The sequence below is a fragment of the Pseudonaja textilis genome, chromosome 14 (assembly GCF_049901715.1).
Source record: "Pseudonaja textilis isolate UNSWEBS1 chromosome 14, rPseTex1.2, whole genome shotgun sequence".
Taxonomy (NCBI): Eukaryota; Metazoa; Chordata; class Lepidosauria; order Squamata; family Elapidae; genus Pseudonaja; species Pseudonaja textilis.
The window spans coordinates 4,507,676-4,530,565 of record NC_142003.1 but is presented as its reverse complement, the minus strand read 5'-3'; the positions used below and the strand labels follow the sequence as shown (position 1 = coordinate 4,530,565).

General features: G+C 43.7%; 1 long non-coding RNA gene across 1 annotated transcript in view; it reads right to left on the bottom strand.

Annotated features, from left to right (window-relative positions):
* Positions 1 to 1,237: 1,237 nt before the first annotated feature.
* LOC148124675 (uncharacterized) overlaps positions 1,238 to 22,890 on the bottom strand; it is a 36,159-nt gene continuing 14,506 nt past the window's right edge. The window contains exons 2-4 of the long non-coding RNA XR_015745176.1: positions 13,058 to 13,253; positions 12,745 to 12,960; positions 1,238 to 4,306 (exon numbers count right to left, since the gene is read on the bottom strand). This is a non-coding gene — a long non-coding RNA (uncharacterized LOC148124675). The remainder of the gene's footprint in view (positions 4,307 to 12,744; positions 12,961 to 13,057; positions 13,254 to 22,890) is intronic.

Sequence of the window (22,890 nt, the reverse complement as noted above, 5' to 3'; positions counted from 1 at the left end):
ATAAGGAAACAGATTATTACTGTGAAAATCCACCGTGACTCTATAGAACATCAGGAACTTTTCTGAAAGAACTTTTTCCCTGATACCCTTCTGTAAAATATTGATTTTTTTTTCCTGTATGTTCTTATTTTATGTAAGTCCTTTTGATATAGGCTTTCTAAAAATGCGACCACCCTTCATATGCACACAATTAAACTCTTGTTCTAGTGTGCAAGCTTTGGGGATATGCTCTTTTTTTCTCCCAAAAAACAAGAAAAGTTTTGTGAAAAAAGACACACTCTAGTGTGCTCCATTTAGAAGGAAATGCTGAGGGTCTCACAAACCTCACATCGACGTGCAAGGTAGGTTTGTTTTTGCACATCTAATAGTGGTAAGAAGAGGAGGGTTCAAGGAGGACCAATGTTGCCTATCTCTGTAGGGTTCCATGGAGGACCTTGCCCTCTGCTCTTTCTTAAAGTGGTTAAACATGAGTCCACCTCAAATGTTCAGCATGAAGGAGAAGGGTGGCCAAAGGTTTAGAAATTTAAAGGTTTGTTTCAAGGTCATTGGCTCAATTGCTCCCAAAATATCTTGATTGGAAATGGGAGAACTATTCTGTCATCAAGAGAGTTTTGGCCAGCATCATAAGAAAAACATTCGTTGAAAGCTATAGGTCTTATAGGTTTTATAGTCTCTCTCTGTCTCTCTGTCTCTGTCTCTCTCCATCTCTCTGTGTCTTTGTCTCTCTCTTTCTCTGTCTCTCTGTCTCTGTCTCTGTCTCTATCTATCTGTCTCTCTGTGTGTGTCTCTGTCTCTCTCTCTGTCTCTGTCTCTCTCTGTGTGCATCTCTGTCTCTCTGTCTCTCTCTTTCTCTCTCTGGGTCTCTCTCTCTCTGTCTCTCTCTGTCTTTCTCTGTCTTTCTTTGTGTGTGTCTCTCTCTCTCTTTCTCTGTCTCTGTCTCTCTTTGTCACTCTCTGCCTCTCTCTCTCTCTCTCTGTCTGTCTGTCTGTCTCTGTCTGTCTCTCTCTCTCTCACTCACTCTACCAGCCAAAAAAAGTAAGACAGGAGCAGATGAGAAGCTGCTCATTCAAATACAGTGGATTAATAGAGATTTTTTTAGACTAGCACAGCTCTTCTTGATCAATGAATTTTGTCTCTCAACAACCAGAAAAGAGCAAAAAAAAGAACCAAGGGGAGAAACCTTACTTTTGAAAAGAACACAATGGAAGGTATTTCCTTTTTATTTCCTAGTCTCTATTACGTTTTTCTCTTTCTCATTTTTTTTCTCCAAAAGTAGAATAAGCAGAATAAACCAAAGAGATTCCAATTTGGCCTCCCAATAGTAAGACTGATCTTTGATCAGCGATGGGGCTTGATGGTGCTGGAATGTATAGATGGTGCAGAATCAACCAGCGTAGATTTACCTGCGTTTAAAGCAAAACAAAATAAAACACCTCTTGTGCTTCTTCTGCCTGTATTTTTCAAAAATCCAATTGATGTTCATAATTTGGGTTGTTTTTCAGAGTACGCACATTCCTCTCTAAAAATGTCCCCTGGATAGAAAGAAAAGAATCAGAACATTTCAGCTTCTCTTGGTTGAATTGAGTTCTACATGGTGGGTTCCATATATATATATATTCTTCCTCTCTCTCCTTCTTCGTTTCCTGAAGTCCACCAATCTCAGTGGAAGACCCAAAAGGATGTATTTCAGATAAAAGAATCGGGTTGTTGGTTTGAATCATCAAGTTTTAAAAAGGTGTTTGAAACACAAGTCTGCTTTTCAGCTAGGTCATTTCCAATACTTCATTCGAAGGCTGAGTTGACACCTTCAGTCTGATGTAAAAGAGCGCAACCCTAGCATTCACATTATAAATTATGCCCAAACCAAACCCCAAATGATGGCTTAGCATGATGCATAATGCAATATAAGGTAGTCTAATATCTTATAGAAACTCAGCCTTTGTATGTATCGACCTGTCTCTCTACTACAAGTGAAACATCTTCAAGGAAAAATGAAGGCTAGCTGCCTCTTGAAAAAGCATCTTTGAGACAATGTGATGAGGAACCACCATTTATGACCTCCTGGAGAAAAAGCAACGTATAAATCTAATAAATGTTTTTTTAAAAACCCACAATAACTATTCAGAAGAAACCCGGTGAGTTGATGAAGAGAGAGTTAAATGCAAATCCCCTCTTCCCCTCTTTCTTCTTTTTCTAGCCAGAAATAAATAGCTATAACTTCAGACAAGCAACTACATGCTAGAAACATTGCCACTGAAAAGGCAAGTTAAACCTGGCTGCATTTTTATTAATCCATCATTCGGGTTATTACATGCCAGTCTTTCTCTGCCACATCCTGTCTCCTCCCTTGCTCAGCGGTTACAAAACAATAATTTTGGTATCATTTGGATGAACTTTTGCCAATTCTTCGTTTTCTTGTCATTTTTTTAAAAAAAAGAGGAATTGAAAATTGAATTGCTGTGTAGGCCCATAGAGGGAGGGAGGAAGGAAGGAAGGTAGGAAGAGGGAGGGAGGGAAGGAAGGAAAGTAGAGGGAAGAAAAGAAAAGGAGGGAAGGAGGGAGGGAGGGAGGGAGGGAGGGAAGAAGGAAGGAAGGAAGGAAGGGAGAAGGAGGGAGGGAGGGAAGGAAGGAAAGTAGAGGGAAGAAAAGAAAAGGAGGGAAGGAGGGAGGTAGAGAGGAAGGAAGGAAGGAAGGAAGGAAGGAAGGAAGGAAGGAAGGAAGGAAGGAAGGAAGGAAGGAAGGAAGGAAGAGAGAAGGAGGGAGGGAGGGAAGGAAGGAAAGTAGAGGGAAGAAAAGAAAAGGAGGGAAGGAGGGAGGTAGAGAGGAAGGAAGGAAGGAAGGAAGGTAGAGAGAAGGAGGGAGGGAGGGAGGGAAGGAAAATATAGGGGGGAAAGAGAAGGAGGAAGGAAAGAAAGAAGGAAGGAAGGTCTTTGGTTTCCTAGTCTGGTCTACCTTGAAGAGCTCATGGGATGTCCTACTTCCTTCTCCCAATCCTATATTATGGCCTGGGGTCTTTGATAAATTAGCTGTCTTCTGAGTCCAGGGCATCACTTGGCCAGGATATCAATGAGCTCCTTTGTGTGCTTGGCTTGGAAGTCCATGATGGTGCCCCTTCATCTACAGTTGCTATCTTTTGATGGCCTTCAACTTTCGTTCAAGCCTTGGCATGTTCTCCAATGACCCTTGCCTTTCATAGGAGTTCAAAATATCTAAGCTTTCACTTCACGGTGAGTGTTTCCAGGAATTAAACAACAGAATTAAATCTGGGAGAAGAAAGTGGCCATCCCCAAGTCTGTGTTAATGACCACCACAGGAACTTTCAAAGCGTGGTCACTGTCAGATCCAACCCCAATCGGACGAGGGAAAGCTGATCAGCATAGCACCTGTGAATCATCCAAGACCTCTGTGGTTTCTCCAACTCCTCTATCCAATTTGCAGTTCACATCCGTTCTAAATTTGCCAGCAGGCAACCCTTGAGCTAATCACACTGGCATAAATTAATCTAGTCGGACCCAAATCCATCCAAAATGAGTGCAGTTTCATCAACTTCTTTTAAGGACCCCATAATCCCTTGCGGGGTGGAGTCTGGGCAACTTGAATGGAGCTAGCAGAGTATTTCCTGGGCCCGATGCCCTTCCTGTCACCAATGCGGAGTTTTGTTCAGCAGGTATATTCCTCATTGTGCCCATCTTCCTCTACCTAGGATTGAACTCACAGCCTCCTGATTGTGAGACAAGAGCTCCATCACTAGGCCACTGCAACACTCCGACATTACCGCAGGTTGATCTAATATTGGCAAACCCTACTCTGTCCGGTCAACATTTCTCCATCTAATGGCAACGAAAGCTTGCTGAACCGTGTGGTAGAACCTGCTTTGTAAATTAGACTGGAGGGTTTTAAAAGGGAAATAACATGATACCCGTGGCATCGTCAGCAATGGAGATACAATAAAGTTTGCTGTGTGATGCACGGTAGAAATTCTGTGAAATACCTGGAGGTTTGCAACGTATCTAGACAGCTTCCATTATCTGCCAAAAGGATTAATATTAATGCAACCTTTGGCTCAGCAGATGGGAAACAGAGTGGTCCATTAAGGTGGGGTGGATACATATCCGAAATTGCCACATACTTCTGTAAATAGGAAAGCCTGTTTCTCAGAACATGCTCCTCAGAGTGCAGGGGAATGAAAGATAAATAATGCAGTTGTTAATCGTAGGTCTTCATTTCTCGGCTCCGTTTTGCTGACACAGGATTGACTAGGATGGATATCTTGGATATCTGGACCTCTGATCCTGCTCGCTTCTCTCTGCAAAATGAAGTAAAAAAAAAGAAGCTGTCAAAAGATAGATCTAATGTTCTCTTCCCAGAGTGCTCAGTAGCACGATTGGAAAAGATCGTAAATCAAGCTGGAAGAGAACTGAGATTCCCACCGTTGGAGGAATGGATGGTGAAAATGTCAAATCCGGAGGAAATAGCAAAACGGACGTATTGGGTCAGGGAGAAAACAATAAATGGATTCTGACGGAAGAGAATATTCGTAACTCAGGGTTCAACCGGTTCTTGGTGCTCTCTGAGCTTGGCAGTTTTCTTGCAGATGTTTCATAACCCAGCTAGGTAACATGATCAGTGCTAGAATGAAGTGGGGGAGGAGGAGGAGGAGGAGGGCAAGGAGGAGGACGACTATGGGGTCCTTGGTCCTCTCTGAGTTTGGAGATTTTCTTGCAGATGTTTCATTATCCAACTAGATAACATCATCAGGGCACTAATGGCTTTGGAAATCAAATTTCAATCTACTGATGGCCAGATCAGTTAAACAGGACTTCTTCCTCCTAATTTGCAACGCCTATCACTGGTTAATATTTTTCTAAATTGTTTTCATTGTTTCTGATTCTGTTCTTAGTCAACTTTCCATACAGAGGTTTTGACACTGTGGGTTCAGACCAACTTGAAAAATTAGTGCCTACATCACAATAATTTTATTAATGCTCCCAGTTCAGGGTGGTGAGCTAATTTTTCAGACAGTGAAACACACATAGGTAAACATACAAGCAGACACCTTTAAGTTCTAGCCTGCCACTCCTTATTTCAATAAACAAACCATTAGTAACAGGCTGGCTGCTTGGAGTATGGGAAATTATCTGTGTTTCAAATATATAAAACCAAGGGGAAGCCATTTTGTCTTTTTCTAAATTGCTATAATATGTTCATTGGAACAATAGGACAGAGAAGGAGGAGGCAAAGTAGAAGAAAAAGAAGAAAGAGAAAAGGAGGAAAGGAGAGAGGAGAGGAGAGAGAGAAGGAGGAGGAGGAGGAGGAAGAACGAGGGATCTTGGTCTCTCTGAGCTTGCTTATGTTCTTGCAGACATTTCATTACCTAACTAGGTAACATCAATAGTATTAGAAGGGAGTGGGTTTTGTAAGGAGGAGGAGGATAGGTGGATGACTGGGAGGAGGGGGGGAGGAGGAGGAAAAAAGAAGAGAAGAAAAGAAGGAATAGTAAACAGGAGGAAAAGAGAAGGAGAGGAAGAGAAGGAGGAGGGATAGCTGAAGGTCACGTACAGTATGTTCTTCAAACTGCATGTTGCTCCTATCTGCATGATATGAGCCACCTATAGCAGCCAGTTGCATTCAAAAATATGGGCAGATCTGTTAGTATATCAATAGACAATTCTAATCCACGTGGAAAACTGGGGATTCGTAACACTTCCAGGGAGTAGACAGTGGGAAACCACTTCTACCATCTACAGAAATTTGCAAATAGCATCACCAGGAGTTCAGCTCAGCTTTAACAGATTAACAGAGTTGGAAGGGACCTTGTAAGTCATCTAGTCCAACCCCCTGCCCGAGCAGGAGACCCTACACCATTTCTGACAGGTGGCAGTCCAATCTCTTCTTGAAAGCTTCCAGTGATAAAGCTCCCACAACTTCTGAAGGCAACTTCTGTTCCACTGGTTGATTGAAGGATGTCTTTAATTCATGTCATCTGTCTCGTTTCTATAGCAGCTGGAGTGTTTTAGTTAAGCAGCAGAGCTCCAAAGAATATAGCAGATTAAGTGAGCAGACAAATAATGTGCTCAGCCCTTAAATGGCAATTTTGTTCAAGGCATCCCTTTTGACAGTTTCACAGCTTATTAGCCACAAAAATATAGAGAATTGGACTTTTTTTAGCTTCACGCTTGGATCTCACGTTCAAAGGCCTCCTGTGCTAATAATGGATTGTGACCTTCAATTCTGTCTCATAAATTAAGAATCAAGACCTCCCTCTCACAAGATACATAGTTTGTAGCACCTGGTAAATGAACATTTATAAAGAAGAAATAAGAAAATTGCTTAGCATATTTTTCCAGGAGGAAATGCGAGAAGAAGAATGGGAGGAAGGAAGATCTTGAGAAGAGGGACCAGGCCTACAGAAGCCAACCCTTTTTTCTCTTTTGTCCTGCCAATGTCCATTTGGTCAACTTCCCCATAGGTAAAGGTAAATGTTCCCCTAGCACATACATGCTAGTCATTTCTGGCTCTAGGGGGCGGTGTTCATCTCTGGTGCAAAGCCGAAGATGTCTCCATGGTCATGTGGCCAGCATGATTAAACACCAAAGGCGCATGGAACTCTGTTACCTTCCCACCAAAGTGGTCCCTATTTTTCTACTTTCTTTTTTTTTTTTACATGCTTTCGAACTGCTAGGTTGGCAGAAGCTGGGACAAGTAATGAGAGCTCACTCCGTAACAGAGTGCTAGGGATTCGAACCACCAAACTGCCGACCTTTCTGACTGACAAGCTCAGTGTCTTAGCCACTGAGCCACCACTTCCCTTTCATCTTCCCCATAGCCAGCTGCTAACCAGATCAGAGTTTTCATTACCTGCTTCTGAGTGTCCTTGTATTAGCTAGTACACTGTGCCAAGTGTCTATTCCGAGCTGAAGAGAATAAAGAAGACGACTTTGACAGTAATTTACAATAACCATTCATTAGGCAAAAGTCCGGAGCAATGGATAACATTCAGATGTAACTCAGTTAGATATCTCCCTGATTCCCTGGAATATAAGAAGGGGAGAAGGTCCAGCACAACCAGACTTACAAGATTCGGTTATTCTAGCCAATCAGTGAGAGACAATGTGGCAAAAAGCTGTGGGGTGGAGTTAAAAGAGGCATCAGCCTAGAATCCCTATGTAGCCACAAGCGAACTAAGTCCAACCATCTTTGAGTACCAGTTGACTCTTATGTAACTCTAAGCAGGGGGTGACAGTTGAAGGGGAGAAGAGAAGAGAAGAGAAGAGAGGAGAGGAGAGGAGAGGAGAGGAGAAGAGAAGAGAAGAGAAGAGAAGAGAAGAGAAGAGAAGAGAAGAGAAGAGAAGAGAAGAGAAGAGAAAGGGGGGAGGAGAGGAGAGATGTGTAGAAGAAGAGATGGCAGAATCTGGGGATAGGATCAAAAGCGAAATCAGCCTAGAATCCCTATGTAGCCACAAGCGAACTAAGTCCAACCATCTTTGAGTGCCAGTTGACCCTTATCAAACTCTAAACAGGGGCTGACAGTTGAAGGAGAGAAGAAAGGAGAGGAGAGGAGAACCCTGGATTAATTGCTTTGGGGTGACATTTCTCTGTGGACCACCAAAATTTTCTCACGGACCACCAGTGTTCTCCAGCCCACTGGTTGGTGACCACGGCTGTATAGCCTCTTTGTGGAAGACCTCGCCTACACACTTGTCCCAAAAAAGAAAGATGAAAGAGAAAAAAAAGAGGGCTGGATGGGGCTTGAAAAGAAGCGAGGGAGGAAGGCAGGGTGGGGATTTGTACGGGTTAAGAAGGGAAAGACGTAGGTGGGCTTACCAACTTTGTGAGACAAAGGGGATCAAAGACTGCAAAGCCAGGAAGACATCAAAGCCCAACACAAGCATCAAGGGTGGCGTGTCTGTCTGTGTGTGTGTGTGTGTGTGTGTGTGTTGGGATTGTAATGTGACAATCACCACTGGGGTTATTTCTTTTCTCCAGATCTCGATCAATATTCTGCCTACAGCATACGACTGCAATTGAGCCCAAAATTTCTGTTGCTAAGTGAGACATCCCCATCCCATTAACCTGCTTTGCAGCTCCGTTCTCCTGTGCAGGGCAACCAAAGTAGACCCAACCAATCAGCTGGGACTCAATGGGAGGCGGAGAAGAGATGGGGTTGGCGGGGTCAGTCAGAGGTAGGATTTACCGGTTCTCTGAACTACTCAAAATTTCTGCTACCGGTTCTGCACAACCGGTGAGAACCGGCTAAATACACACCTCTGCTATCGGACATTTCCCCCACCCTGAGATATACGGTGGACACACCAGGTTGTATCCACATAAAATAAAGCTTGGAGAAGTTCTCACCAGCCCTCGAGATGTCCCTCCAGCAAGATGCCGGAAGGCAGTGAGAAGAGGAATGTCCCGTGGGCGGGTGGGTGGCCGGACCAACCTCAGGCCTCAATGGAGCCCTTTCATCTCTTCAGTCCAATCGGCCCTTTTGTTCCCCAGTCCACCTCATGGTCTCGCCAAGCCGTTGGCAACAGTTTTTCCAGCGTCGTCACTCCCCCTGCCCCCACCCGTTACTCCCTGGCATCAGTGAGGCAAGTGTCTGGTCCTCAGACATGACTCTTGGCAGAAGAAATCCCATGTTACGAAGCACGTTTTCCTTTTTTGACCCCCCCACTCAGAACCACAGACATCCTCTTTTCATTTCGTCTTGTTGGGAGGAGAGGTGGCTGCACATAGAAAGCAGGACTTGTATATTTGCTCATCTCTCCCACCCGTCTTCTCCTTCTCCTTCTCCTCCTTCTCCTTTTTCTTCTCTCTCCCCCCTTTCTCTCTTCTCTCTGTTTCCCTCTCCTTCTCTCTCTCCCTCTCTCTTTCCCTGTCCCTCTCCTTCTCCCCCTCTCCCCCTCTCTTCTCTCTCTGTTTCCCTCTCCTTCTCTCTCACCCTCTCCCTTTCCCCCTCCCCCTCTCTCTTCTCCCTCTTTCCCTCTCCTTCTCTCCCTCCCTCTCCCTTTCCCTCTCCCTCTCCCTCTCCCCCTCTCTCTTCTCCCTCTCTTTCCCTCTCCTTCTCTCCCTCTCTCTCCCTTTCCCTTTCCCCATCCCTCTTCCTCTCCTCCCTCTGTCTCTCTCTCTCCTATTCTTCCTCCCCCTTCTCGACATAAAATGGAGACTTAGTAATCAAAGGAACCAGTCAGCAACAGAGTAAGTTCTTTCCAAAGGGCCCAGGATACCATGCCAAAGCCTACAGCCAATCTTCCAGAGGCATTGGGGGAAAGCCAATAGGGATCACCAGGGAATTTTCAAGGATGACTTTGTCTCTTCTCCCCGACCTTGCAGACAGCCCATGCGTCTCCTGTCTTCTCCACCGCGACCTTTCTTCAGACGTGGAGTGACTGTGAGTCTCCACTTCATTGGAAATGGTCCTTCTTAAAGGCATCCTCTGTTCTAGAATGCAGAATGGTCCTTCCTTCCATCCTAAACCTAATTCCCAGCAGGCCAGGCCAGGATAGGCAAAACTGATGGGATGCCGGGAGATGATGGTTAGTTGATCTACATCTGGTGCTCGATCAACATCTGTAACACCCCTTTTTCTTACACCAGAAGTTGCGCTCTTTCTAGAGTTGTTCTTCGACTCAAAATAGCAGGTGACACCTAATCCACTATCTAGTCAGGGTCAAATATGGTTCCTGGTTGGCCATCAGCCAGCTCAAGAACTATACCGCAGACTGATTTATCAAAAATAAATCGACATTCTGTAAAGTAGGCAAGGAAATGATGACGATCATTCAACAATGACCATGAAATCCCTAGAGTTGAACATTATATGAAGGCATCTTTCCATTAGGTCTGCTTGATGGTGTCTCGTACTTGAAAAAGTGGCTACCCACTCCAAGAGTTGTGTGTGAGTCCTTGGGCATTGATGACTCATGAATTAGATTTATACTTCACATTTCCAGTAGGAACTTAAAATAAGGCCTCAATCGATGCTACTGTCTTAAAAACCCCAACGGTTGTTCATCTCTTTTGTCCTTCTCTCTTATTTGTCACAAGTCCTTCCTGAGAAATTATTTCTGAAAGGAACCATAACTGAAGATTAATGGGGAGATGTAGTAAGCCAGAAACTCACTCACCTTCACACACAGCCATTCTACCTCTGGAAAAAAAAGTGAATTGCTCATCCTGGTTTTAAGGTCCTTCGATTACCACAGGAAGGACACAAAACTACTTTAGGAGCTCAAGTTATTTATTGCGAGGTCTTCAGCGGTATTTAAAGTAAGGAGGGAAGTTTGAAGAGCAAGGCCAATATAAGTCAAGATTGAGGGCCCAGCCAGTTTTGCATGGTTCCCACCAGAAGACAGGTTTCCCAAGCCTACTATAAACCTGCTCCTCGGTGTATAAAAAGAGCAATCCTTTAGTAGTGTTTCCTACTAGGCAACTTGCCGACGTGAAGGACTTCAACTCCCAACATGATCAGGAAGGACAAGGGAATTCTGGGAACTGAATTCCATATATCTGCAAGTTCTCTGGTTGAGAAACACCACTTGATGTAGAAGGTCACTTGGCAAACTCCAGCCAGTCGTAGGAACTGGCATTTGCTCCCTGTCTCCCTTCTAGCCCTGATGATGTGACTTCGTTGGGTAATGAAAGGTCTGCAAGAAAACGAGCAAGCTCAGAGAGCACCAAGAACCCCACAGTCCTCCTCCTCCTCCTCCTCCTCCTCCTCCCCCTCCTCTTCTCTGCAAACTCCACTCCATTCTAGCATTGGTGATGTTATCTAGTTGGGTAATGGAAGGTCTGCAAGAAAACATGCAGGCTCAGAGAGCACCAAAGACCCCACCTTCCTCTTCCTCCTCCTCCTCCTCCTCTCTGCAAGCCCCATTCCCTTCTAGCACTGACGATGTTACCTAGTTGGTTAATGAAAGGTCTGCAAGAAAACATGCAGGCTCAGAGAGCACCAAAGACCCTGCCATCCTCCTCCTCCTCCTCCTCTCTGCAAGCCCCATTCCCTTCTAGCACTGACGATGTTACCTAGTTGGGTAACGAAACACCTGCAGGAAAACCGCCAAGCCCAGAGAGCACCAAGGACCCCTCGTTTCCACCCTGAGCTGCACATATTCTCCTTCCTTGCACTCATCACCCCTCCGAGGAACGTTCAGAAAACAGCCGAACTGACCTCACTGAAGGCATTAATCCCTTTCGTCCCCCAAGGGAACGAAAACTCCTTCCCGGGGTTGTAAGCGGCCATCTTCATCATCCCAGTTATCAGCCCAGAAAAAGGGTGCGGAGCCTGTCAAGGCAACACACCTGCTTGTAGATCTGTTTTCTATGCCCGCCGGGCATTTTTTAACCATCTAGAAACCGACTTATTTGATCTTACGTACGCCGGTGGGTTGGGAAGAGGGTGAGGACGGTGGAGAGCTGACATTTAGGAGCGGTGGGGGGTGGGGGGCAAATAGCTGAGGATCACTATTCGGCACTTTGGGCCTGTCAAAGCTCGGGCTGGCTGCTCGGCGTTGGGAGTAATTAAACCTCCGTTGGCATCCGATGGCTCCTGGCTTCGTGGGAGGTTGCAGACAGAAGGGAAGAGAAGAAAGGCTGGTGGGGCGGAGAGGGGGTTTTCCAGAGTCCAGGATAGAGCATTGGGCAGGACTCCCACCGCCCAAGGCAGACTGAGATCAGGCAAAATGTACTGAGGAATTTTTTTTTTGGAGGTGGGGGGGAGAGCCTTGTGGGAAAATCTGGTTCTTCCTCTGGGATTTTGGCAGCTTTTGTCAGGAAATAGCTCTAGTTTGCTCGTGGCCACATGGGATTAGAAGAGGTATCAGGAGGTGATGAATTTTGTACTTATCATAGTTGGCATGAAGCCATTTACAGTCTGTTTTGTCTCTTCCTTCCTTCCTTCTTTCCTTCCTCCATCCATCCATCCATCCATCCCACCCCTTCATGCCTTTATTTCATCCTTCCTTCCTTCCCTTTCTTCATTTCTTTCTATCTTCCTTTCCTCACTCCATGCTCACTTACTCGCTCCCTTTCTTGCTTCCTTCCTTCCTTCCTTTCCTTCCTTCCCTCTCATTTTCATCTGTCCTTTCTTCCCTCCTCTCTCCTTCCTTCCTTTCCTTCCTTCTTTTCCTTCCCCTATCCACCCATCCATCCATCCCACCCCTTCATTTCTTTATTTTGTCCTTCCTTCCTTCCTTGCATTCCTTCATTTCTTCCTATCTCCTTCCTCACTTCATGCTCCCTTCATCCCTCCCTTTCTTCCTTTCTTCCTTTCTTCCTCCCTTCCTCCCTCCCTCCCTTCTTCCTTTCCTTCCTTTCTTCCTTTCCTTCCTTCCCTCTCATTTTCATCTGTCCTTTCTTCCCTCCTCTCTCCTTCCTTCCTTTCCTTCCTTCTTTTCCTTCCCCTATCCATCCACCCATCCATCCATCCCACCCCTTCATTCCTTTATTTTGTCCTTCCTTCCTTCCTTCCTTCCTTCCTTTCTTCCTTTCCTTCCTTCCTTCCTTCCTTCCTTTCTTTCTATCTCCTTCCTCACTTCATGCTCCCTTCGTCCCTCCCTTTCTTCCTTCCTCCCTCCCTCCCTTCTTCCTTTCCTTCCTTTCTTCCTTTCCTTCTTTCCCTCTCATTTTCATCTGTCCTCCCTCTCTCCTCCCTCCTTCCCTTCCTTTTTCCCCTCCCTTGCTTTCCTGACCTGCTGCAATGAAAACCCCTTGAGGTATCTCATCATGGAGAGGAAAATTTCTGACCAGACTTCCAGAGGTGAAGCGGGACAGCCCGCCAGCCTGTCCCGGGTCGTCCATCCAGCCCAGCCAAAGAAAAGGCTCCTTGTGAAGCCAAGTTAATCACTGCGGCTTGTGGAGGGAAGTCTGCTTGTAAAACTTCCCTGGCGTTTGAACACTCCATTGGCAAGAATCAAAAGGGGGAAATCACAGAAGCTGCAACGGGCCCAAATGTGTGATGCCCTACAGGAAAAAGCAGAGGTCACTTGTGAAGCAGAGAAAGAGAGAGAAAAACTGAGGTGGGGAGAGGAATTCTGAAATTAGCAGGGTTCTTTCTGACCTGTCGATTGGACTCTCACAAACCAAGTCAGGCTGCTGGCACTGCAATCAGGCATGAAGATGACAAATTGTCGTATTGATCTTGTCTTGATTTCGACTCTCCCTTCCGATCAGTGGTGGGATTCAAAAAAAATTTTTTACTCCTCTTCCTCCTCCTGCATCTCCGGGCATAGACGTCTCTATGTTGAGGTGGGGGCCTTTGAGCAAGAGAAGGTAATCGATCTCATGCGCCCTGGGATACATGTCATGACACAAACGACCTAAACATCAAGATTTGCCCGAATCCCGTGATTGCAAAAGGATGCCTTCGACAACACGATCACCGGGGCTTTCTTATGTGTGAAGAGAACCCAAGGCTGCATTGACCTCTTTGCAAGCCCTTCCCTCTTGAGAAGTTTATGGATGTTTGCACTAAGTGGTTTTTCCCCACAGCTAATCTTTGAAACAAGCTCTAGTGAAAAAGAGAGTGGGGTGTTCCCTTTCTTTCTTTCTCTCTCTCTCTCTCTCTCTCTCCCTCTCCCTCTCTCTTTCTTTCTTCCTCTTGGCCTTTCTAATGGAGAGACTCTTAAGTCCTAATACCTACAAAGAGTTATTATCCATTTGGCCTGACTAATCCGGTCTAAATGGGCACACACACACACACACACACACACACACACACACACTGAACATGAAAGATTAACCTTACCACTGCAAACATTTCACCTTTGGAAAAGAGAAAAAAGCGACTTTACAAAATCTACAGCCTGCCTTCCAACCACAGACTAATTGATCTAACAAAATTAACCAGAAGGAAGAAAGCCCGGATTGAATTTCAGGGATCATCAGCTTTTGAAGAGACCAAAATTGACCAGTGGATCTTTGAAGGTGTTAGGACCAAGATCAGCTATACCCTTTAGCATTTCCCGAAGAAAAACAAAAGAAATACTAAGCCTCTTCTTCTTTTTATTTCAGGGGCTGTTCCATTCTGTAGACTACCCCACCATCAACTGGTAATCAGATAGGATTCCCAAAATCTTTTGGATATCGACTTTCCACAGCCATTCCATTTAACTGCTTTATACAGACATGGCAAGTTGAAATTTGAGCTATTTGGGGCTACTTAGATATCTACATGAATTTAGGGAAGTGAGGCAGGAATGACAAATCTTTTGCCGTTGAGAGAGTTTTAAAGAGAATAGAATAGAGTAGAGTAGAGTAGAATAGAATAGAATAGAATAGAATAGAATAGAATAGAATAGAATAGAATAGAATAGAATAGAATAGAATAGAGCAGAGCAGAGCAGAGCAGAGCAGAGCAGAGCAGAGCAGAGCAGAGTAGAGTAGATTGGAATAGAATAGATTGGAATAGAGTAGAGTAGAGTAGAGTAGAATAGAGTAAAATAGAGTAGAGTAGAGTAGAGTAGAGTAGAGTAGAGTAGACTAGACTAGACTAGACTAGACCTTGGAGGTCTTCTAGTCCAACCCCCTGCCTAAGCAGGAAGTCCTACACCACTTCAGACAAATGGTTATCCAACATCTTTTTTAAAATGTCCAGGGTTGGAGAATTCACAACTTCTAAATCCAAATCTTCACAATCTAAAGACTTAAAGATTCCAATGTTTCAGGGGCTGCCACAGAGATGAGGGGGTCAAGCTCTTTCTCCAATTAAGGAGAAAACCATCTTAGAACTAAGGAGAAACTTTCTGACAGTGAGAACAATCAACCAGTGGAACAACGTGCCTTCAGAAGTTGTGGTTGCTCCATCACGGGAGGCTTTTAAGAAGAGATTGAACCACCATTTGTCTGGAACGGTATAGGGTCCCCTTCCTTAGCAAGGGGGTTTGACTAGAAGACCTCAAAGCCACCCCTCTCAAAAATCTGTCATTCCGTTCTCCTGTGAAAGATGTCAGCACCAAAGAACAAAAGCCGACACTTCGGATTGTCATGTTCAGTCCTGGCCTAATCCAGTTAAGATCAGAAATTAATGAGCGTTTTAAAGGAGAAGCCATGCACCATCTCGGCGCTGCAGGGCAACGGTGAGCTATGCCATTTTATTTCACAAAAATGTAAAGCAATATCCTTCTTGGCTGCAGATAAAACAGGCAGGCGAGGAATATTTTCTTCTTCTTCTTCATCTGTTTTACAATTTGATTTGATGCCCCGCTGACTCGAATTCATTTTATTTTTCCAAAAAGTTTTTTTTTTATTTTACACATCTCTTTATGTGAGCAATAGGATTCCAGATTATAACACTTGTATATAATCATACTTTCATTTCCACCAATCATATATAATATCATCACATATCATTATTCATTTCACTCACCTTTAAGTAATTTTCCATTTCATATTTCAATCCATTAATTCAATATCACTATTTCATCCAAATATAAGTTCCCAGTTCTTTATCCCCTATTATTTCCTTTTTGCAGCTTACCACCTATTTTATTTAACTTTACACATCATTATTATCCTTCATTTTCCCTAAGCCAATTATATGATATACAGTCTAAAGAGTGTAAAAATAAGAACCAATATATTTAGGATCCACACGGTATATCCCTTCAATCTATCTAATTTGATAATTAATTCCCCAACTTTAAACATATAAACATTAAGTAATCAACTGTATATGTTAAAATATGTATATTTTAAAATATCCCCCCCCCCTAAAATCACTAGAATGGCTTCTTAATATAACTCATTTCAACTTCACTTTTCTACTCGAATTCATTTTTGTGAGTGCGCGGAATAAGAGAGAGGTGTTGGGGACTTCTGAGTTACGGAGCTGAAACAAATTGGAAATCGGTTTGGGAAGTCAGAAGGCTGGGCTGGTTTTAGGAAGGGCAAGAGTGGTGATATTCAGCAGGTTCTGACCAGTTCTGGAGAACTGGGAGTGGACATTTTCAGTGGTTCAGAGAACCAGCAAATCCCGCCTCTGACTGGCCCCGCCCCCCATCTATTCTCCGCCTCCCAAGTCCCAGCTGATTGGCTGGGTCTTCTTTGGTTGCCCTGCACAGGAGAATGGAGCTGGAAAGCAGGTTAGTGGGGTGGGGGAGGGAATGGGGATTTTTTCAGTATCTTCCCCTGCCACACCCACCAAGCCATGGCCTGTCTCAAAAGTGAACGTCTACCGACACCATCTTTTTTTTAAAAAAAAAAACTGTTAAGTCTTTTTTTTTTTTCCTGATCCACAACTTGGCTCATAACTATAGCAAGGATAAATTGAAACCTCTTTAATCTTAAAAAAAAATTGAAAGAGAGAAAGAGAGGGGGGGGGGCGGAGGAAAACGTCCCCTCTGCAGGTCCATTTGTTCAACCTTTTAGCACTCGAGCAGATCTATATATTCCACCTGATCTCCTAAGCAGAGACTGAGATGCCAGCTAACCTGGCAAAACTTCCAAAATGGGTTGGCATAACAACCTCCGTGCCAAACTGTTCCTCAGCTCAAGGAAAGACCCAACTGCCAAGTGAAATCACATCAAGAAGTTCAACAGAACGAGCAAGTGGTAAATATATCAATGTGGCTAAAAAGCCTTCGTGATTTGTGTAGCATTTTTGTGTGTGTGTGGAGGGGGGGGGTTAATCCCCCCCCCCAAAGTGGAGCGTTCCCAACATTTTCTGCTAAAGTATCTTTCAGCATGCGAAGTTTGTTGCCAGAGAGCAAAAGAGACAAAGAATTGAACGATGACAAATCGACTTGCGGATTTTTCTATACGGCAACACTGAAATGGAGACTGATAGATGGATAGAGAGATCGGCAGACAGAAAAGTGGAGGGTGACCTGACCCCTTTTTTATACACACACACACACACACACACACACACACACACACACACACATTATCTCGATACCCATGCTTCGCTACAAAGCTATGTGGCCGGGCTTAGTTTTTGGAGAGGAAAATAAGAGGAGAAAAAAAATCTGCCTCTGCCTACCAGCATCCATCAGTATTCATCTGGCTAGCGTCCTGTCAGTGTGCGAGAGAGTTGAGGGCTGTTTGGAAAGTGAAAGAGTATTTGCTGTGTGAGCAGGAAGGAGACAGCAAGGAGCCTGGGCGTGGCTTAGCTCAACCGTTCTGTACTAAAGCTGCTTGGTGCTGTGAAACTGAAACCGAAACTCCTCTCCTCTGCTTGAGTTTGGCATTTGGAACAGATTTCTTTTCAGGTGGGGAGGGGGCGTAGAACTCCTTAGCATCAGAGTGGTGGCTTTTCTCTCCTGGATTAGTTTCTATCCATTGCTTCTTCTTCTGGAGCCTTGGAGAATAACTACCCTCTTCTTTGTAGCAGCCCCTTAGATATTGATGAAATCATAACAACAGGCCAAGTTTTATAAATCCATAAACTTCTTCCGCGGTCAATAAAAGGTAGACATCCATGATACGGCCAAGGGTCACGTTACCTCAGGGACTTTATTACTTAAAAGTTATTTTTAAATAGTTTCTTGAAAAGAAATCTGAAAAGCCAACTATCTCATCAAATAGAATGAGAACTAGCAAGGAGGAAAACGTGCCAGCTTTTTCTACACCACTCTGGCACAAACCATTTTTCCTAGCACGGATGATCTGTCTATTAGATGATCTTTCTGAGAACATGAGAGACACCTATATAAGCCAGGAGGTTTCCCTTTATTTATTCTGGCTCGGGAGTCTTTCATTTTATTTCTAAAAATGATGTTCAGTTTAAATTGTGGTCTGAAATGTTGTTTTGCTGTGACCGGATATATCTGCAGGCCTTTGATCTCAGTAGAATTTGACAGCTCTCAGGGAGCCAAAAAAAAACCCCCCACTCTCAAGTCTGTGCTCCTCCAAAATATACATACCTATATCATCACATCATATCATGATATGGTTTACAATAATCATTGGTTTCTTAAACTCCCAGCAGGTGCTCGACTTAAGTTTAAAGAGTTAAAGGTGAGGCTTAAATAGTAACTTAAATTAAATAGTAATTTCTTGACTTCAACTAATTATCACACAAGGTTGTGGGTGGGTGGATATACAAGGGAGCACTCTTTCACCAATGCATAGACCTCTGAGAATTATCCTAGGGCACAAATTGCCTTAAATCAAAGGTTAAAATGTGGCCCAGGGTATGCTATCAAAGTTTATAGATCCAATATATTTCTGGTTCCATCTCCATGTCTCCATCTCTACCTCCAAGTCCATCTCCACCTCCACCTTCATCTCCACCTCCACCTCTATCTCCATCTCTCCATCTTCATCTCCATGTCTACCTCTATCTTCATTTCTACCTCCATGTCCACCTCCATCTTTATCTCCACCTTCATCTCCACCTCCACCTCTCCATCTTCATCTCCATCTCCATTTCCACCTCCATGTCCACCTCCATCTTTATCTCTACCTTCACCTCCACCTCCATCTCTCCATCTTCATCTCTATCTCTCCATCTTCATCTCCATCTCCATTTCCACCTCCATGTCCACCTCCACTTTCATCTCCACCTCCACCTCCATCTCTCCATCTTCATCTCCATCTCCATCTCCATTTCCACCTCCATGTCCACCTCCATCTTTATCTCCACCTTCATCTCCACCTCCACCTCCATCTCTCCATCTTCATCTCCATCTCCATCTCCATTTCCACCTCCATGTCCACCTCCATCTTTATCTCCACCTTCATCTCCACCTCCACCTCCATCTCTCCATCTTCATCTCCATCTCCATTTCCATCTCCATCTCCATGTCCACCTCCATCTTTATCTCCACCTCCACCTCCACTTCCACCTCTCCATCTTCATCTCCATCTCCATTTCCACCTCCATGTCCATGTCCACCTCTATCTCCACCTCCACACCTATCTCCACCTCCATCTCCATCCCAGAAAATGGGGTGATCCATTTCAATTATGGAACCCTGCTTAGAAACACCAGCTTAGCCAGTCTGATTGACCTAGGAGTCTCATAAGCCCAGGTACTCTTATCATTTTTTTTATTCCCTCCCTTCCTCCTAAAGTATGAACTAACATCCAAACATTGACTTGAGCAAGGAGGTTGCTTCAGATCCACCAACAAGGTCCTTAACATATTTCTTAACAAATCATAGAAAAGAACCTCACACCATTTCATGCCAGCCTGAACCGCAATTCCAGTTGACTCTGTTCTCGTGTCCACAGCTGCTTGCATGGAAAATCCAACGTTTAAAACTGCTCTCCACGGCACCCCAAGATAGCAGAGGTCATCAACAGAACTTTGAAGAAATGAGTCAACAGAGCTGATTTCATCCAACATACATCCTCCTCGCATCCGAAGGGAAATCAGACTTAAAGTTGTGGGTTTTTTAGGGTCGGGCCACCCTTGTAGCAAGATAAGGGCTCATGATTCAACTTGGATGACTCATTCTGGACCAAGAAATTAAGACAGGACAAAACAATATGGGATAAATACTTGTTTCTTTAAATGTGCTGTTAACTTGAAGATAAAAAATAATAATAAATTGTCCATTTGGGGTACGCTTTTCTATCCTGAATTAAAAGAGGAAACAGAGGAAAGAAAGAAAGAGTCGAAAGATCTAATTTAAGAACAAGATTACACTTCTTCAGTCTCTGTCTTTAAGTCTTGACAAAGCAGATCCTGTGGTCACCAAAGTACCTCAAACATATAGTGTGGTGCCTACTGAATTCTAATTTGGCTAATTGTGTTCTTTTGGTAATTTAAAATTCCTGGATGTCTCATGAATGTTCTCAGAGAGAAAAAAAAATGGCCAGTAAGATTCATTATCAGGATAGCTCTCTTTTTTGTCATTTTCGTTAAGATCATCCAGGAGGTATTTTATAATTCAGGAATCATATCTGTAGCAAATGATTCAAGAAGCTCAAAAGCTCAACACTTCTACCCTGAGCGATCTATATTGTCTACTACTAAAATTAATACCCAAAACTCTTTGGTCTGAGAGGACAAGTGAATAAAATATAAAGAAGATGGACTATTGATAATGACCACTCAAAGACCGGAGAAGAAGCAGTGTCGAGGCCTGTCAGCAGCCAGCAGAGTAGGCAGCAGACTCAGATAGTGAGGATACTACACAACAAAGATCTACCTCCTTCAATGAGACGCATTTAATTGCCCTTCATTGCATCACCCATTACGTTTCAACCAAACTTAGCAAACAGAGAGCCTACAAAGTTAGCTATGGCCTCTGACAGCAACCAATCTGGATACTCTTCCTGTGCCCCAGGAAGTTCAAAGCCAGAGAGGGTATAAAACCCAGGGACTCTCAGCATCTCTTCCCTTTTCTTCGCCCAGGAGCTCCAAGGCATGTGATCCTGTTCACCATTAAACCATCTTTCCAAACAGCCTCCATGCTTCCAGTGTCTTTCTTCCCCACTTGGAACTGAACCCAGAAGGATATTTCTTCCAACATTGTTATGGCAACCATATTGTGTCAATTGCTAAGAGAACTGAAGAAAAGAGTTTTTTGTTTACTTCACTCTCTCTTTATTCTGCCGTTGCTTTTGCCACCTACATAAAAGAGGGTGATTTAAGAAGCTGATAGCTCTCCAGATGTGATATGTTTCTGTAATGCTTGGCAGGGTTTAAATGAACAAATGAACAGTGTTGAACGGCAAAAGACTAGCAACCTTTTAAACATCTGGAGCTTGAAAGAAACACTGGGTATTTTTCAGCCAGCCTGCAAAGAAAGGAGACAGGAAAGAGGAGGAGGAGGAGGAGGAGGAGGAGGAGAAGGAGGAGGAGGAGGAGGAGGAGGAGGAGAAGGAGAAGAAGAAGAAGAAGAAGAAGAAGAAGAAGAAGAAGAAGAAGAAGAAGAAGAAGAAGAAGAAGAAGAAGAAGAAGAAGAAGAAGAAGAAGAAGAAGAAGAAGAAGAAGAAGAAGAAGAAGAAGAAATAATTTTCATTTCTTTAAATGAAAATGTAAATAAATAGAAAGTGGCAATTAGCTGGAAAAGGGCTGGTAGTTTTTTGAAGAAGGGTGATCTTGTGAATTCAAAAATGAAAAGAGAAAACATCGCTAAAGATCTGGTTTGATCCTACCATATAGCAAAATGGTAAATCTTGACATTAAATGAGCAAGACATATTTACTAGGAGTTAACTTGACTCTGGACATATTTCAATCCATTTGCAGAGTTTAATCCAATTTGGATCTCTTTATTTATTAGGAAATTAAAATCCTGGACACACAATTCCATTTTTTACAGTCACAAATAGAAGCCTTTTCCCCCTCCACACACATACCCCCACGTGCGATTGTGCCTTTTCTGTGTCCAACGAGGAAAGGCATCTTAGGTCTCAATGCACAAATGGTTTCTTCACACCAGCCTTTGTGTAGGAGGAAACTGTGCAGAAGTTCTCATGATCCTTTTAAGTGCCAGATCAGCAACAATAACAAAGCACAAAAGCTAAGTGGCAATGTATTTGACCCTTCATGGAAAGATCATGAACCAATCCTCTTCAAAACAGCTCAGGAGATTAGCTGGACTCCATTAGTAGAAATATCTGTGTTCAGGCTGTAAAATTTAATGACCAAACAGACAAGAATTTGGCAAACTTAACACCTGTGTGACCTGATGGAGCCACCTGAGGCCTTCTTGAATTCCACTCTAGTATACCTTGGAGGTGGAGAGACACCACTGGCATTCCACCTCTGACCTTCTCAATTCTGTTGCTGCTGTTCTTATTGCGATGATCGGGCACAATTGGGATGTGGGTGGCATTTTGTGAAGGGTATCATAAAATAGGTGTGAGAAGATGGCCTCCACAAAACAGCTGCCTTGGGCAAGCTCACCTGGAAGGAAATGAGGCAGGTGGGCACCCATTCACACAAAACATCCATTTCTACATTGCTTCAATGTTTTGATGGTCTGATTATGTCTAATGGGGTGTCCATTGAAGAGATAAGATGAGTATTGACATTTTTGGATTTTGGCCTCAAGAGAAGACTCCCGAGAATGTGATGGACAGCCAAGAAAACAAATACTAGCACATAGACTTATATACCGCTTTATAGCCCTCTCTAAGCGGTTTACAGAGTCAGCTTATTGCCCCCAACAATCTGGGTCCTCATTTTACCCACCTCGGAAGGATGGAAAGCTGAGTCAACCTTGAGCCTGGTGGGATTTGAACTGCCAAATTGTAGGCAGCTGGTTACAGCAGAAGTAGCTTGCAGTACTGCACTCTAACCACTGCGCCACCGAGGCTTCTTACATGGTTTATTGAAAAAAATCAACCCAGCCTCTCATTTGTGGCCCCGAAAATATGCTGTTTTTCTGTCTTGCAGTACACTTTGTAGAAGACCCCTGATTCAAACTAGAAAAAACGATCATTGTGGTTATTATGGTTATTATCGCTATGAATAGCTTTTAGGCCCTCTCACTCACTGCTTACTCTGTGAAGAGAAAACATCGTGGGATTTCACAACTTCACAGAAGTTTCAAGTCAAGGCCTCCATTTTCTTCCTCTGAAGAACAAGTCAGTTTTGAGTGCCACAGATGTCTTGGAAACTGTTCTCCAAGGACAGTCATCATTTTCATCACTTATGACAGAATAAAATAATTGGAGCATTCTGTCTGCTCTAAGATTGCATGGTTATATATTATCTTGCCAGGATGCAATATTTTTCCTTGTCATCATGATGTCAGATGTTGAGACACAGTGGGCAGCAGAAACATCTGCCTGCATCAAGAAGAAAATCTTCAGATTTTTCTTCTTCTTCTTCTTTGTTTCAAGCCATGGGCAAAATAACCATAGTAACTGTGATAATAAAAACAGTCATTTCAAAAGTCCTCCATATGAACCCTTCATGTTGAAATGAAGAACCTCTTCAGAGCTTTGCATGGCTTTGACATCCAGTCAACAAAGCACAAACAGTGATGTA